The 15,178-nt window shown below is 40.8% G+C and overlaps 1 protein-coding gene across 2 annotated transcripts in view; it reads left to right on the forward strand.

Annotated features, from left to right (window-relative positions):
- Positions 1 to 15,178, forward strand: part of LOC142599416 (urea transporter 2-like) — a 310,745-nt gene that overhangs the window by 258,324 nt on the left and 37,243 nt on the right. For both annotated transcript variants that reach the window (XM_075739740.1, XM_075739741.1), the window contains exon 4: positions 10,447 to 10,541. The gene's annotated coding sequence lies outside the window, so the exon portion shown is untranslated. The remainder of the gene's footprint in view (positions 1 to 10,446; positions 10,542 to 15,178) is intronic.

A 15,178-nucleotide genomic window follows, 5' to 3' on the forward strand; every position in this document is an offset into this window, starting at 1 on the left:
GGCTGGATATTGCATGCCTGCCACATCCTTTTCCTTTACCACATCTCCTTCTTCAGTTTGGCCACTGGTCTGATTCAGGCAGACAAGATGATCTGTGTCCTTTCTTAGGACCTTCTGCCTCCCAGAAATTGTACAGAGAGCAGCACCGCGGTTCCAGTCCCAGTGCAGTCCCCTACAAATTTGCCATCTTCCAGCTGGTTGCATGATGAAACAATGTGTGATATACAGGTGTGCATGAAAGACTGCTATATGTCAGAAAGTCTCAACCCTGATCTGACACATAGGAAAGCAATTAGGGAGACAAGACAAGCCAAATGTCTCAAGAAGAAAAATGAAAAACCAGGGATCAGCTAATTCCAGAGGCAACACCACTTATGTTATTACTTGATGCCAATAGTTACAAAAATAGTAACTATGCTCCTTAGCCCACAGTGATTATTTCAAATTGGCTGAGAACAGCCACATCACTAACAGCAAAATTGTTGCATGTGTCTGCAATAAAAGCCACACAAGGAATGCAAGAGATATCACAAGTAGGTCGCTACTGACCCATGTACATGTCCCTTGGGACAGCAGCATTCATGTGAGCCTATTGTGTTGATGGTGAAATTACCTTGCTCGAACAGTATTCTGGCAAATGGAAAAGGATCCAAGCCATTGACTGCACAAGACTGCAGTTAGCCTCAGGATGATGTGGAAGTGATAAAGGTTTGCCATGGCTCATCTGTGCCCCACTGGGAAGAAACAGTTGTCAGTGAGAAACAACCAAGGAAAATGTTTGAATGCTGAGCACACAACTGCAGAATGAGGTGACACCTATGTAGGAACAGATTTATATAGCCAAAGATCCTGGATTCCCATCACTGAGCTGTCAGGCAAGCAAAGTCCAATGCCAAGAATAAAGGATAACCAAGATCTGTGTCCAAGTTATGAAGTTGAACCCAATCCAAGATGCCCTACGGCTGTTTAACTAACTGGAAAACTTAAACAATCCCCTACAGTCAATTTCAATCTTCTGCACTCATAATACCTCAACAGTTCCTCTTGCCATGATAAAGGCTGTCAAGAAACAAATCCACAATATCTGCAAGGAAGTTTTTGAGCCATTCAGTAATCATTTGTATCTATGTCTTCGAACTCAGCAAGAATGCAGGGTGGGAATAGGCCGTTATATGCACATTCCAGCTGCAAAATATTAAAATCTTCTACAAACTCATGACCTAACTCATGATTGTGGCAGCTACCACTCTCTCAGGGATCATCTACTTATGTCAGATTCCTTACTTCATTTAAGAGACATGTTTTCAAACAACTGCCATATGCAATTTCCTCTGCAACCTTCCAAGGATGAGCCAACTGCAGTAGCCTGGTGGGGTGGGACACTGACCCCATGTGTACCTCTACTGCAGTCATTTGCAAGAGCAGGACACATTCTGGAGCAGAAACAGTTCCTATGCCAGCAGCTGTGAGGAGAGCAGGGCTGAGACCATTTGTAGAACTGGATATTACCTTAAATCTTAGCAAGTTTAGGGGCACTTTTATCCAGTGCTGCCTGGATTCTGATAGTGCCCGAGTGAGTTTGCACCATCTCTAACAAAAAGAGTGGCAATCTGAAGAGCAAAAACAGGAGGACTGGGAAGACCATGGTCAAGTGAAGTGAACCTGTGATGTACACCCTTTTTTATCCACCTTAATATCAAAGGATGCTAGTCTAAAATGGGCCACTGGGGTAATTCATCATAAATCACCACCTCCTGGAGGAGTCTAGCTGCTTCCTGGGTGTTCTAAGATTTCTATCAAAATACCCTTGGGTGGGCTAAGCTATTTCTTAAGTAAATTGAGAAAATTTACTTCCTAAACAAACAAAACCCAAACCAAACAAAAAAAACACCCCACCAAAAGCCTTCTTACCTATGCACAAACAAACAGCCTTGTTTGTGCTAACAAGTCCAGTTTAATGTATTTCCCAGTCAAGTGATGTATATACTAGTGCTATCACATGTAGCAATTAGAAACCCCCTGACACCCTGTTCTTTCTGCTCCTTCCCTCTCTCCAGTATTCAAAAGACTTTGGCTCCTAAAAACACTCACCCTCATATCCCATTCCCCTTCATGTCAGCATCAGCCAAGTTGCCCTCTTCCCTACCTTCTTTAAGTGTTCAAAGGTAATTTTAAAGAACACCTCATTTAGCTTTCATTTTACTGAGATTCAGCCTGCCCATAAATCAGAGCTGAAGGGGAACTGGAGAGGGTTTCAGCTAATCAAAGCTCCAATCTCTAAAATGTTTAAATATAAATCAAAATAGTTGAAGGCTCTCCAAAGCTTCAATTTTCTTTGAAAGTCCTAGTTCTTATTTTTTCTGTGCTTAGCTCTCAATTTCATCCTCATCCCTTGAAGGTATTTTTCTAAGTATTTTTTACTCATTTTCTCCAAGACATTGAGCTGCCTAGTTCAAGAATTATATTAAATTTTGACCTGTGAGTGAGTTACTGTTGCTCCCAAGTAGGAGTGCTTTGTCCAAATTAAGGTTTTAGGGTTCAGCTCCTAAATTGAAGTTTACTAATGACTTTAAGGCTAAAAATGTTCCTAGAATCTATTGAAAACATGACTTTGATCATCCATTCCATATTGCAGTCAGTACTACATGCTCCATATGTCAGAAATGATAAAATGTTCTTGCCTCCCTCTCTTGCTTCAGAAGTCTGGGAGTCTGCTAAATTAATCTGCTTACCTGTTTACCACATCTTATAGTTCTGGAATGCAATATGGGTTAGGAAAGTTAAGAATATAAGCTTATTTCTCTCTCTTCCCCCTCCCCTCCTTCCTGTGTTAAAGTTATTGCAAGAAAGGAAAAAATTACACATTGTAAAAGATATTTTTGTTCTTGGGTTTAATCATTCAAGCATGTGAGTTTACCTAAAGAGTTCTCATTGAAAAGCCGATCCTTTCATTCCTCCTAATATGTGGAGTATCAGCATGTCTTATTGGTGCATTTCATTTTGCTAAAACAAAACAGTCTTTCAGAAGCCTCCCCTGGAAGAAGTAAAAATGGGAAATGTGCAGTGCATGAATATTTTGGCATTTGTCCGGGTGTGTGGTGCACATGCGTAAACATCGATGTGTGAAAGAGCTTCTGTGCAAAAATATACCAGGTATCACTTAACAGATGATGTACATATAGTTTGCATTTGATGTATTGACAGTGGGTACACAAGGTTATGCAAATCAAGATTGAAGAACATGTCTTGTAGCATACCAGCATGATGCCAGCCCTATATAAGATGGTTATTTTAGGGTATATTGTGCTCTGGAATGGCTCTTCAGTGAGTGGGATGACCTTTTCAGATCTCCCTCCTAGATGCCTGAGTTAGAGCAGATGCACCTCAACAAAATAGTGAGATATGTACAAGGGTGGGTAAACTGAAGGGCAAAATTTTCCACACAATACACATTTTTGCTTACTTTCATTGTGAAACAAATTTCTCTAGATTAGACTTACACAGAATATTGAATCTGGATTGGTTTCAACTGCCTCACACAGTAAGAAATTTGGGGGAAAATGTTTTTATCATTCAGAAAGTACACTTTCTACCAACATAATTGTTAATGGATCTTTAGCTGTATGTGAGTAAGGGTCTCTTTTGCCCCTGTATAAAATAACTAAGCAGAACAGCTAGTTCAGAAATCCAGGACAGTATCAAACTGAATGGGTGAGAAAAGGAAAATTTCAGAGAAAAGGAAAATTTCAAAGAAAAGGAAAGGAGAAGGAGAAGGAGAATGAAAAGAAAAAGAAAAAGAAAAAGAAAAAGAAAAAGAAAAAAGAAAAAGAAAGAAAAAGAAAAAGAAAAAGAAAAAGAAAAAGAAAAAGAAAAAGAAAAAGAAAAAGAAAATTCACATATCCCTACATATAACAGTATAATAGAATGAAAAATCCAGGATCCTTAGGTTGACTGACAATCAACTTTACACTTAGAAGATAATCATTACAACGATCTCTTACAATATTTTGCCTGACCTCATAGGTAGTTCTCATTTTTTCTCTTTCTGGGGGAGGCAAGTTGCAAAATGTATCAGTTTTTGGTGTCTGCCTTCCTTCTGTTTGGGAACAGCTTATTAGAAAATAATGAAAAAATTTGCTTCCTAGCAAATGAAAGTTCTGCTTCATATTCTCTTGTCTTTCACATTATTATCATAATGCAAAAACGGAAAAATCAAAACAGAGAAGCATCAAATAAATTATATAGACTTTTTTGGATCTTGCTTTGATTCCCTGCTGAAACAAAATCTCACTGATATTGAGCAACTTTTTCAGTGTTAGCACTTGGACAAAGCCACTTCCACAGGTGAGAAATCATTCAACTAGATTTTTCTGAACCAGCTAAGATGCAAAGGAGAAAGAAAATGCATATTTCAAACATTCTAAGGTCTGGCACAATGCAAATTGCACACAAGAAAAAAATTGTTACTTGAAAATACAGAATAAAACAGTTGTCCACATTCAGAAGAACCTGGTACACAGAAAGTAATATAAGGTAGAGAACAATATTGCCAAAATAAAGAAGACTTTAAAGTCTCTAAGACTATGTTTAGTCTGGAAATGAGGACGCTGTTCCTATAAACACAAGAAAAAATGTCCTAGGGTGTCCATCATGGTGAACTGGTGGAGAGGGGAGAAACTCAAGCTTCTTTTGACATGATACTCAGTGACCTTCTGAACAGAGTGATGTCACTCAGGACCTGCAGTAGTGGGGAACTGGGCTTAGTGACTCAGTTTCTGCTGCTCTAGAGTTCCACAGGAATGCAGAAAACCATGCCCGTCCTACACAAAGCCACCAGAAGACCATTTGAAATCGCTTTGGAAAACAGAGCACTGAAGGAAAGGCAGCAAAAATTGGGTCTTTCAGTAAGGAAAGGTCATTTCCTTTATTTCATGTCGTGAGCCCGCCTGACAGCTAACCATACCTCAAGGTCACTTGCCAATGTGCAAATGAATGACTATATAAATATTACTAATCAATGGCAGGTAACAAAACTGTAATTTTTGCAGGACTTCGTAGGACCTAGGTAAACCGCAAATCAGATGTGGAGCTGCTGACAGACAGACAATACAGACCATTGTATTGCTCTTACACAAGGACCTGTGGCATGGGAATATATTAATTTTTAATAGAAAATATTATTCTTTATGGTCAGCTCTTTCAGCAGAATTTATCAAGACTGACATCAACCAGATACACCATACGTTGCTAAGGATTGATGTTAGTGTGGAGAGGGAGGGAAGCGAGAGATCTAGTATTTACAAATGGCACAGTTTTTAAAACACCACAACTTTGAATCAAGTGCAATTACGGTGCATTTAAATGAGTATTAAAGTATTTGTATTGTCAGTTTGCAAATTCAGCATCTTGAGAAGCCTGAATGGATTTTCATGTAATTATTGTCATTAACTCAAAGGAGTAGATGCTCAGCAGAATCTACTTTTAAAAATAAATAAATAAATAAATAAATAAAGCAAGCAAGTGCATAAATCTATCATTAAATGGCACCTTCATGCTTAATTCCTCATGTGGTCTTCTAAAAAATATACCTTATGACTGCTGAGTACCTCAGTGACATAGTACGAGCTTCCTGTCTACATAGCTTTATCATCAGGGAAGCTATATTTGGGGTCTTCTGAGAAGTTTCTCTTAGGAAGGTGACATTGAGAAATTTTCGTTCCCTGCAGCCCTATTTATCTGATTTTCTTGGTAACAGATCCATGCTTGCCTTTTTCTACAAGTACTATGCACAGAAAGCATTCCCACATGTTCTTACATTCACAACTGTCACAAGTTTCCCTAACTGTTAGTACTTTCCAGAAATCACAGATACTGTGTGCTCCACACCAAATCTCAGTCAAAATTGCCCATAGTTCTCTAGTTCTTTTTAGATCTGAATACTCTGTGGAAGAGATGAGTTTTAGCAGCTGGTCACTAGCAGAGACTAGAAATAGCTAGTAATCTTAGACTGAAAATTAAGAGATGCTGTCCTCATTGGCAGCACCAGGAAGAGTTTCTGGGTTTGACTTCGTCAGCACCTCAGCGTGTGGCCTCAGATAACTCTCTAACCTTCCACTTTCAATGGCAAAATGGAGACAGGAGTACTTATTTTGCAAAATGTTCTCATCATCCTTCAGTGAAAGACGGCATGAAAGTTCAAATCACTGATCAATTCTAACAGTAGCATGTGGTACCTTGTAATAGAAAACCTTCAACCTACCCCTTAAAATAGACGACACGAGACCATGAATGGCATAGGACTGTCCTTACTAGCTGGGTTTTGGAACAAAGTGAACTTAGAATAAATTATTAGGAAGAAGGGACAGCAGGATTTTTCCGAATTGGCTGAAACAACACTGGCAAACAAGAGAATAAGTGGTAAAACGAACAAACCAACCAACCAACAAACGAAAAAAATTACATTAGATTAGGTTAGCTTTAATGAGGGTCCAATTTTAGGCTGGAAAGTCTGTCAGGAATCTTGTCTTACATCACGATCCTCTGTCTCAGGCAGACTTGGAATAGTTGCTAGTAACGAACATGCAATATGACATACAACTCTTTTAGAGATTACAAACGTTTGCCCAAGATAAAATTAATTATTTATTCTTCCCAACTAATAATGACTATAGTTAATATATGAACAAGAAACTGCCTTCACCAATTATCTCAGATGTCCTCATTCATATTCTTCTTCTTGCCCCACTTCCACATGAGGAATATTTTCTCTCATGATTGCCACAAGTGGGTCCTTCTTTCACCGGATGTGATACGTGCTCTCAAACTGATACATGACCTCAATTTCAACTGCTACAAGAGCAGGTCCAAACTCAGAAATGTCAGTGTGTCAAGCAGGGCTTTGCTTTATAAACATTCTTTGTTAATAAAACTGGAAAAGTTCAGAGAAGGAATTTTCCATGAGTAATCATTCCTCACGTAAACACTACTTAAAAGTCCCTTTCCCAAAATTCGCTTTGACAGCTGCTTGCGAAATAATAATAATAAAAAAATCTTAGTCTTATTGTTTTATCAACAGAATGAACATCTGCAGGTTCAAGCACTGGAACCCAAATTTCTGGGCTTCATCCAACATGATGCTCTCTGTTACTTTGTGGCTAGAGTACACCCACCAAGTTAGGGGACAAGATCCAGGCTGATGGTCTACTTCTGGAGACCATCGCTTTCTGAGGATGCCAAGGGAACTCTGACACCATTAGCAAAAGGGAAACAGCCAGACATTGTGGCATCTGTGCATTTCCCAGATCTTAAAAGTCTTTGTTTCCTCGTTGTCGTCCATAAGCTGATTCCACCTACTGCCTCTTATCTTAGAAACAGATTGCCATCTCTTGGGGAAAGGAGGCTGGATCTTCGTTATATGTTTCTACAGCACCCTGTGAAATGGTGATGGGATCTCCAGGGATTTCTGAAGTACAGATAATGAATCTGACAGACTACGCTACGGAGGGGCTGTCAATCAACAGAGAGCTATTCACATCCCCTCTGTCAGGCTCACATCACTCCACTGCGAGCTGTTGCCAGGGTTTCAGCAGAAAGAGCAGAGGGGAGTGGAAACAGCCCAGGGCCAGGTGGTGCAGCCAGGGCCAGCTCTCGGCACAGGCAAAGGAGGCAGTTGCCTGGGGCTGGTTATTGCTTCAAGGGGGCTGGAGGAGAATGAAAGACAGGGACAAAAAAACAGATACAGCCCCGCAGCCTTTGCACCTTGGAAAATTTCAGTATAAGGTGGCAAGTCCAAGCTGCAGCTCCTGCCTGCATCTCCCACACTTGTCAGAGCTCTTCTGCCCCCAACTGATCCCCAGCTTTCCTGCTGTGCCTCTCTCCCTCTCCTGACAACGGTGGCCTGGGACAAACCCTCACCCAGCTTTGGTGTTTGGAGGAGCTTAGCAATTGATGGAGGTGATCCTCTAATCTTAGGCTTATACCTTGAAGACTGTTGAGGACATTACAGTAAGGCACCAGAGCTATGGGTACCTACGGGTCTCCCTGCTGCCATGAGTTGTCCTGCTGAATTGCCGTGTAAATTCAATCATGAACCAAAGAACACAGGATGTATGAAGAGGTTGGTGCAATGCTGTACCTTTTTGACAGATAACATAGCAAGTGCAAACTGTACTACACAATAGAAAGAAAATCAAACAAAAAAACCTCAGAAGTTTAAGGAGCAACGTAGGGCAGAAGCGGGTATTGATGAATGATAGCGTCCTACCAGTCAGCAGAAGGTCAGCCCTTTTTTGCTGCTGATTAAGAAGTCTCCATGTGCACAGATACTATGAGAAACAGTGGGTGAAAAAGGCTGAGAACTAGCACTGTGTACCGCTGTCCATGTCGGAAACCAATGTTTTCTGCTGTTGAAACCAGCTATGTTCAAACTGGATGTTGAACAATTGTGAATTATGCAAAAAACAAGGTTTGTTTCCCTGAACTACATAACAAAAATGCTTTCCAAGAGGTAAATATTCTTATCGTGATGAGTGATCTTTAAGGCTGCAGTCATATCCCTCCCTTACAAACAAGGTTACAGTGATGGAGTGCTGTTAACACTGCCTTGTGCTGGCTCCTTTGATTTCAACACTATAAATATTTCACTTGTCACTGGTACCGGCCACAACAAGAACTGGTTAAACTCTCTGTGAAAATCAAAAAAGAAATAATGAGGAGTAGAGTTGGGCTTTGCAATGTACCTAGGACACATGGAGCTTTGAGGTCCTGTTCCTAGGAAAATGACCTGCTTAAGATCACAACAGTAGTGTTACCCATCACTTATGAGTCCTGAATTAGTCTAGACAAGACAAAAAGAGAAAAACAAATCTCACTAAGCTTCAGCTAGACTTTGTCTTGGGTTGATATATCAAAGCATTCCACCATTCCTCCAGGTAAGAAAGACGACCTGTGAGAGGGAAAAGAGCTTGCATCATTGTGTTCCTTTCTTTCTTTCAGCATAAAGAAAACTTTTTTTGTAAGAGCTTATTTTTTATTTTCACTTAGCAAGATAGATTGCGTCTAGGCTGAAGGACTGTCTGATGAGAGATGGTCTACTAAAATGAGGTTGAGTAAGATAAGAAAAAGCAGAATAACTGAAAGGTGAACTTTTGCTAACCATTTATTTAACATCAGTGCTTAAACTTTAGTCTTCAGAAAACCTGTGAAAATTTAAATACTGACACTTGAATTGATTCACACAGTCTTTGTGAAACAGCTCAAAGATTCTTCAGTAAAAGTCTCAGCAAAACAAGCAAAAATAGAAGTGAAAAATGTGGAAAACCTGTTGGTGAGCTTTTGTTTCAAAATGAAGCACAATGAGAATTTAGAAAACTTGAAGAGGAAGAGGGACAATTGTTGAAAATCCTTGGCAGGTTACCTTTAAACACTCCTTCCCCTAAAGGTCATAAACCAACAGAGGAAGAAGCCAAGTCGCATCTCTTATAAGATAGAAAAGAGTGTAAGGATTTCCATAAATAGCCATTTCCTGCATTAAAATCTGCCTGCGGAGAATATTTCTATCCTGGTTTCCAAAGAAAATAAGGACTTACAATCCAAGTTATGTGTGTATCAGCTCATCTCTTTGTGTCCCCTGACAACTTTTGAACCTGTTTCAACAAAATTTGTTAGAATTGTACAGGTTTCATGAAAATTTACAGCCTGGGAGAAGACAGGGACTTGATTAGTTGCACCAGCCAGAATAAGACAAGCTCCAGTTACCCTTTATCAGACTGGAGAATCTGCGGGAGAGACATTATTCATATTGCAACTAGGAAAAGCTTAAGTTGGCACTTTGTTTAACCAGAAAGTTCAAGTCACACGTCCACAAAAAAATGGTTTCATTAATTCTGCTGCATGGAACAACTCGTTCTCACATCTTTGTTGAAGATATTAGCAAGATGACACTTCTTTCATTAACATTGTAGTTTCCAGTACTCACTGATGACACTGACAACAAAACAAGCCTTTTAGAGACTTTTTAGGCTATGGCTCTTCTGAACCATATGCAAACAACTCCTTACAAGCATTCTCTGTTTCATTGTGTTGAAATAGAAGTGATGAGCATGGGGTCAGCTACAATTCAGAGCTCCTCTGATGCAGTCTGAGTGTCTTGCAGGAGCCCAGGAGAGCCATCAAGGTCCCTGGCTTTGTGTTGACTCTGAAAGACCTTTTACAAAGCAGAAAGGACCTACTTTCTGTTCACCACCTGGGGACAGACCCACCACACCTCAGTGCCACCACAGTGGTTCCAGTGACTGTCATTTACATCATGAGCCCTTGGGGCTAATCAAAGCTCTTTACATAGATGAGGTGTTGGTATGTTGCCATATACATACATCACTTATACTTATTGATCACTCTTGCTCTATGGCCTGCAGGATTTCAGGCTCCTGTATCTCCTTGTTTTAGGAAGATGTGACCAGGAGCCACCTCCATTTCCCAGCACTCTGCAGGCTGAAGTACACAGCCATTGTAAGAGGACAAGATCACCCCACATTCCCTTAGTGAGTTCAGGCTCTGAGTATGTGTGTGTGCTCCTTTCTGTCCATGAAAGTGTCTCATCTGAGCATGCTGGTTACCTCTCTCAAGGCTAGACACTTTCATTCAAGCTGGAAACTTACCTACTTTACAGAGAAGACAGTTTCTTGCCAGCTGCCTTTCAAAGTAGTTGCTCATTGCACAAGGGAAGCACAATCAGCCATGCAGATATGTTGGAGGACACCCTGGCAGCACACCAGGTGGGAGATCCTCACCATGTTTTTGCAGCACTGTGCATGCATCCAGACTATAGTAAGCCACTCAGTCCACCTGTAGTTCAGACACCCCGAAGTTTAGACACCTTCTTACAAGGGGAGGAGCAATTGCTTCTCCAAATGACAATCTGTTTAGTTCATTGCAGGATATACATGAAGATGGGTGTGTGTAAGAGCTATACTCCAAGAAAAAAGCCACTCAGGGCACCGGTGGTGGCTTGGCTCTCACCACATCGTTACTGCAGTTGCCGCTTGGAGTAACCAGGGTTGTGCACACCCACAGATTAAACTGCCTGTGGTAGCATAGCTTCTGCTTGGGACTCTCTCTTGAGATGGTTCAATCTATGAAAGGTTAAACAGGACACAAGCATCAAGGCTATTCCCTTCAGCACTGACTCTGTGACTGGCCTAAACCACAGCCTTTTAGGAGACCTTGTACGGTCAGTCCCGGGGTGGGAGGGGTGCATATGGCCCCATTTAGTGGGCTCTGGAGTGACAGATCCCAGTTTGTGGATGGTAATGGCCACACCTGGCTCATGGATTTTTTTGAGGAAAGGGCATGCCTAAAGAAGGAACTTTAAGCACCAGTGTTAATATAAATAGTATAATATCATTACCCAGCCCCTCCATTTCTTTCAAATAAGAAAATGTATGAAAATTCAAGAACACTCAACTTAGATTAGAAACTCTAAGTACTGGCTGATATTGAGCTAGTTGCTATGAGCTAAAAATCCTGTTAAAATTTTCTTATAATTTGGAAATACACTTCATTTGCCCTTACATGATGGCAGTCATGGAAATTTTGCTCAGATTTTCAATGTGATTCACTTTCTGACTTCTAGCAAACATGGTTAATGCCAGGTGACAAAAATTTCTTCAACAAGCATTTTGAGCTAGAATGACAGATCCAGTCCCAATAGTAACTATAATAATTGTTCATGCTACTGCATTTCTATTTCGGGTCTTTTACAGAACATCTCAAATGAAATAGATCCTTTGGTAGACATTTTCAGTACATTTTCAAATTCTTAGGGGAAATGTCAAAAATGCAGTTTTAATTTGGAAGGTCATCTTGGGACTTGAACTTCACAGCTGTTGAAGATGTTCTGCTTTGTCCTATTCATTCCTTCCAACACTGCAGCACAGAAGCAATGCTTACAACATTTTTAACATATTTTTAACAATTCTTAATTTCCCTTTCTTAAAACAATTTGACCAAAGGTCCTGATTTTTGGAATACGCTAGCTTTCTTCCTCTTGAAACTGATTTGTAAATTGGAAGTCCAAACACCAAGATGCATGAAAGCATTCAATGTCTTTTCTATCACTGATGGGTCTGAATGGAATAATCCTCTAATTCTGGCAATAAAGCAGAGACAATCAAAGCAGGTGAATTCTGGTGAATTCACGTGAATGCAGACGAACTCCCGAGAGAGAGAGAGAGAGAGAGAGAGAAGCAGCTTTGTCATTTCACTTCACAGTAAGTACGAGTGCTGCAGAGCTCTGCAGGCTCTCTTTGCGGATTTCATGCCATGTGCACTTGGCTTATTAATTAAAACATATTCTTTACTGTTTTCAATACATTAAATTGAATGCGTCTAATGAATATCCAGCTGCACTTTTCCTTCTTTATACATAATAATTTAGAATCATAAATTGCACTCGTTCCAACCCAGGAACATTTTGCCCATTATATGGCTGCTGGTGATAATGTATCAGACAGCAATAATGATGCTTGATTTTCATAAGCTGCACTAAATGGGAAGTGCTCAGAGCTACATGTTTTGATTAGCAGACTAAGCAAACCATGACATGAGAATCCTTATTTACATTGAACACTAAGGCTTCTTTCACAAAGTGATTTATTTAGCCAGAGGAACAGCTTAAGTGTACCCAACCTACCTTAACTGAGATCTAGATCATCCCAAGGTGGACATCTCTGACGCACAAAGCACTTGAACGATTGTCTAGTCTAATCTATATATGCAAAATTGTGTGCTAAAATTCATTCTGTAGGTGATTTACCAAGAAAAGTCTTTTCTAAGGCTGTATGTGTAGAAGTTGAATCAAATGCAGGATATACTGTGGAGAGGCTTATAGACACAGAAAAGATATTTTGTCCCAGATGAAAATTTTTATGTTTTCCATTACTTTTCTAAGACTCCATCTTTCTCTGCAGCAGCCGTGTGTCCTTCATGCCCCACTTCACCGTACAGCTATGCTTCTGTCATTTCACAAACACAATCCCTCCGTGATACAGCAAAAAAGCAAACCAACCCATATATGCATTCGCTTGTGTGCTCTGCCTTGTTCCTTCAGCTCCACCTATTGATGTCCTAAAAAAATGAGTGCCTTGGGGCAGCAAGTCTCTTCCATCTACCTTGAACACAGTGCTCAGCCTTGTACATGCACACAGATGACCAGTTCCCCTCACAAGGAGGAAGTTTAGCACGTTGAGGGACATGACTAATCTCTGGTTTCAGTACAACTGATAGGACAAAGCTGTACTCTACCAGTTTAAATGGAAATTCTTCTTCAGATTGCGGCAGAAACCTGTGCTTTAAGTAAGGAAAGTGAATAAATGAAACAAACCAACCCAAAAAAAAGAATGACCATCATTACCAGATGGCCTGGTTTCAAGTCAGACACAAAGCCTAGTCAGTGGAGGCAATCAGAATAAACTATAGAGAAGTGAAGAAATTTGTGTGGTTGGTGCACAATACTCCTCATTGACCAGCCTGGGCTAAGTGAATGAATAGTTCAAGGAAACCTTATACTGTGAGTCATGAAAGAAGGATCATAGAATCATAGAATCACAGAATCATAAAATGGTTTGGGTTGGAAGGGACCTCAAAGATCGTCTAGTTGCAACCTCCCTGCCATGGGCAAGGACACCCTCCACTAGACCACGTTGCCCAAAGCCCCATCCAACCTGGCCTTCAACACTTCCAGGGATAGGGCATCCACAACTTCTCTCTGGGCAAACTGTTCCAGTGCCTCATCATCCTCACAGTAAAGAATTTCCTCCTAATATCTAATCTAAATCTACCCTTCTTCAGCTTAAGGCCATTACCCCTCGTCCTATCCTTACATGACCTTGTAAACTATCCCTCTCCAGCTTTCCTGTATGCCCCCTTTGAATGTGATCATCCAGCCAATTCCTTCTCCACCGTATGGTCCATCCATCAAATCCATGTCTCTTCAATTTAGAGACAAAGATGTCATGTAGGACAGTTTCAAATGCTGTATGGTATAAATGGTAATGAGCAAACTAGCAGAGCTAGGAAGTCTGGGAGATGAGTAATGGACTCAATTTGTTTCTCTCCCCTGCTGTTTGGGCTTGTACTTTTCCTCTTCATTGTGAAAGGCCTTTGTGGGCCAAGGGACACTAATTACAAACCAGTATGATGTCAAATTCTGAAGCTCTTTTTTGGCACCCTTGCAAAGCTCTAGGTGGAGGGTGTGCATAGGGAAGGGCAGAGCTGGATAGTGGGGGAGCTGATGGCAGGCATCTAACAACCTGCCGCAAGATGATCTTCACCTTTTCACCTGAGCCTCATGCAAACTGCAACCACGTTTCAGTGCTGTTTACCGCAACATAGCTGCTAGGTCCCACAGACTTCGTATCTCTGGCACGTCCATGGTTGTCCTTTCTTGGACGTCAGGATTTCTGGTTCTGGAAGAGCTGGTTCAGGACATGAGATGGGCAGAGGAGCAGCCTCATGCAGGGCAGGGAGCACTGGGCCAGGCCACATAAAATCTGAGCTCTCATTTGGCTTGAACTCATTACTAGCTTTTGACCTCAGCTGAAAAAGCACTTTCTTGCTTTATGTCTGTCCTATCATTTTTCACATGTAGCTTTTCTAAGCTACCATTTAAAGGAATGTGTCAAATAATCCCCACCTTACTTGGAGCTGCAGTAACCCAAATAACTGATAGCAAATAAGGACACAGGGGAGAGAGGTTCAACTTCCAGCAGTGTTATGTCACACCAGTCCATGCTGGGGAAGTCACCTATGGCTCAGCAGTCAGCCAGAGGTGGGATGGCAGTGAGAACTTCAGAGACTTGCTCTGAAACACTAAAATTATTAATATTTCTAAATAATTTCTTGATCTCTGATTGCAAGGAACTTGTGAAGTGTTAAATATTATTATGAAACAAGGACTTGGAAACTTTTCTCCAGCAATGTATTTGGTTTAAGGTTGGTTGGTTTGATAAGTGGTCCAGACTACTGGATATGCCTCTGTACGCATTACTGGAGATGACTCAGAGTGCTGATGGCATTCAGAGACTCACTCACAGCTCTGCAGGCCTCCAGGCTTTATCTGAAGCCTCCCAGCCTACAAATTGATGATGGTAGTCGCAAAGAAATGGGCATTTCCATCAAC

Source organism: Balearica regulorum, chromosome Z (genome assembly GCF_011004875.1).
Source record: "Balearica regulorum gibbericeps isolate bBalReg1 chromosome Z, bBalReg1.pri, whole genome shotgun sequence".
Taxonomy (NCBI): domain Eukaryota; kingdom Metazoa; phylum Chordata; class Aves; order Gruiformes; family Gruidae; genus Balearica; species Balearica regulorum.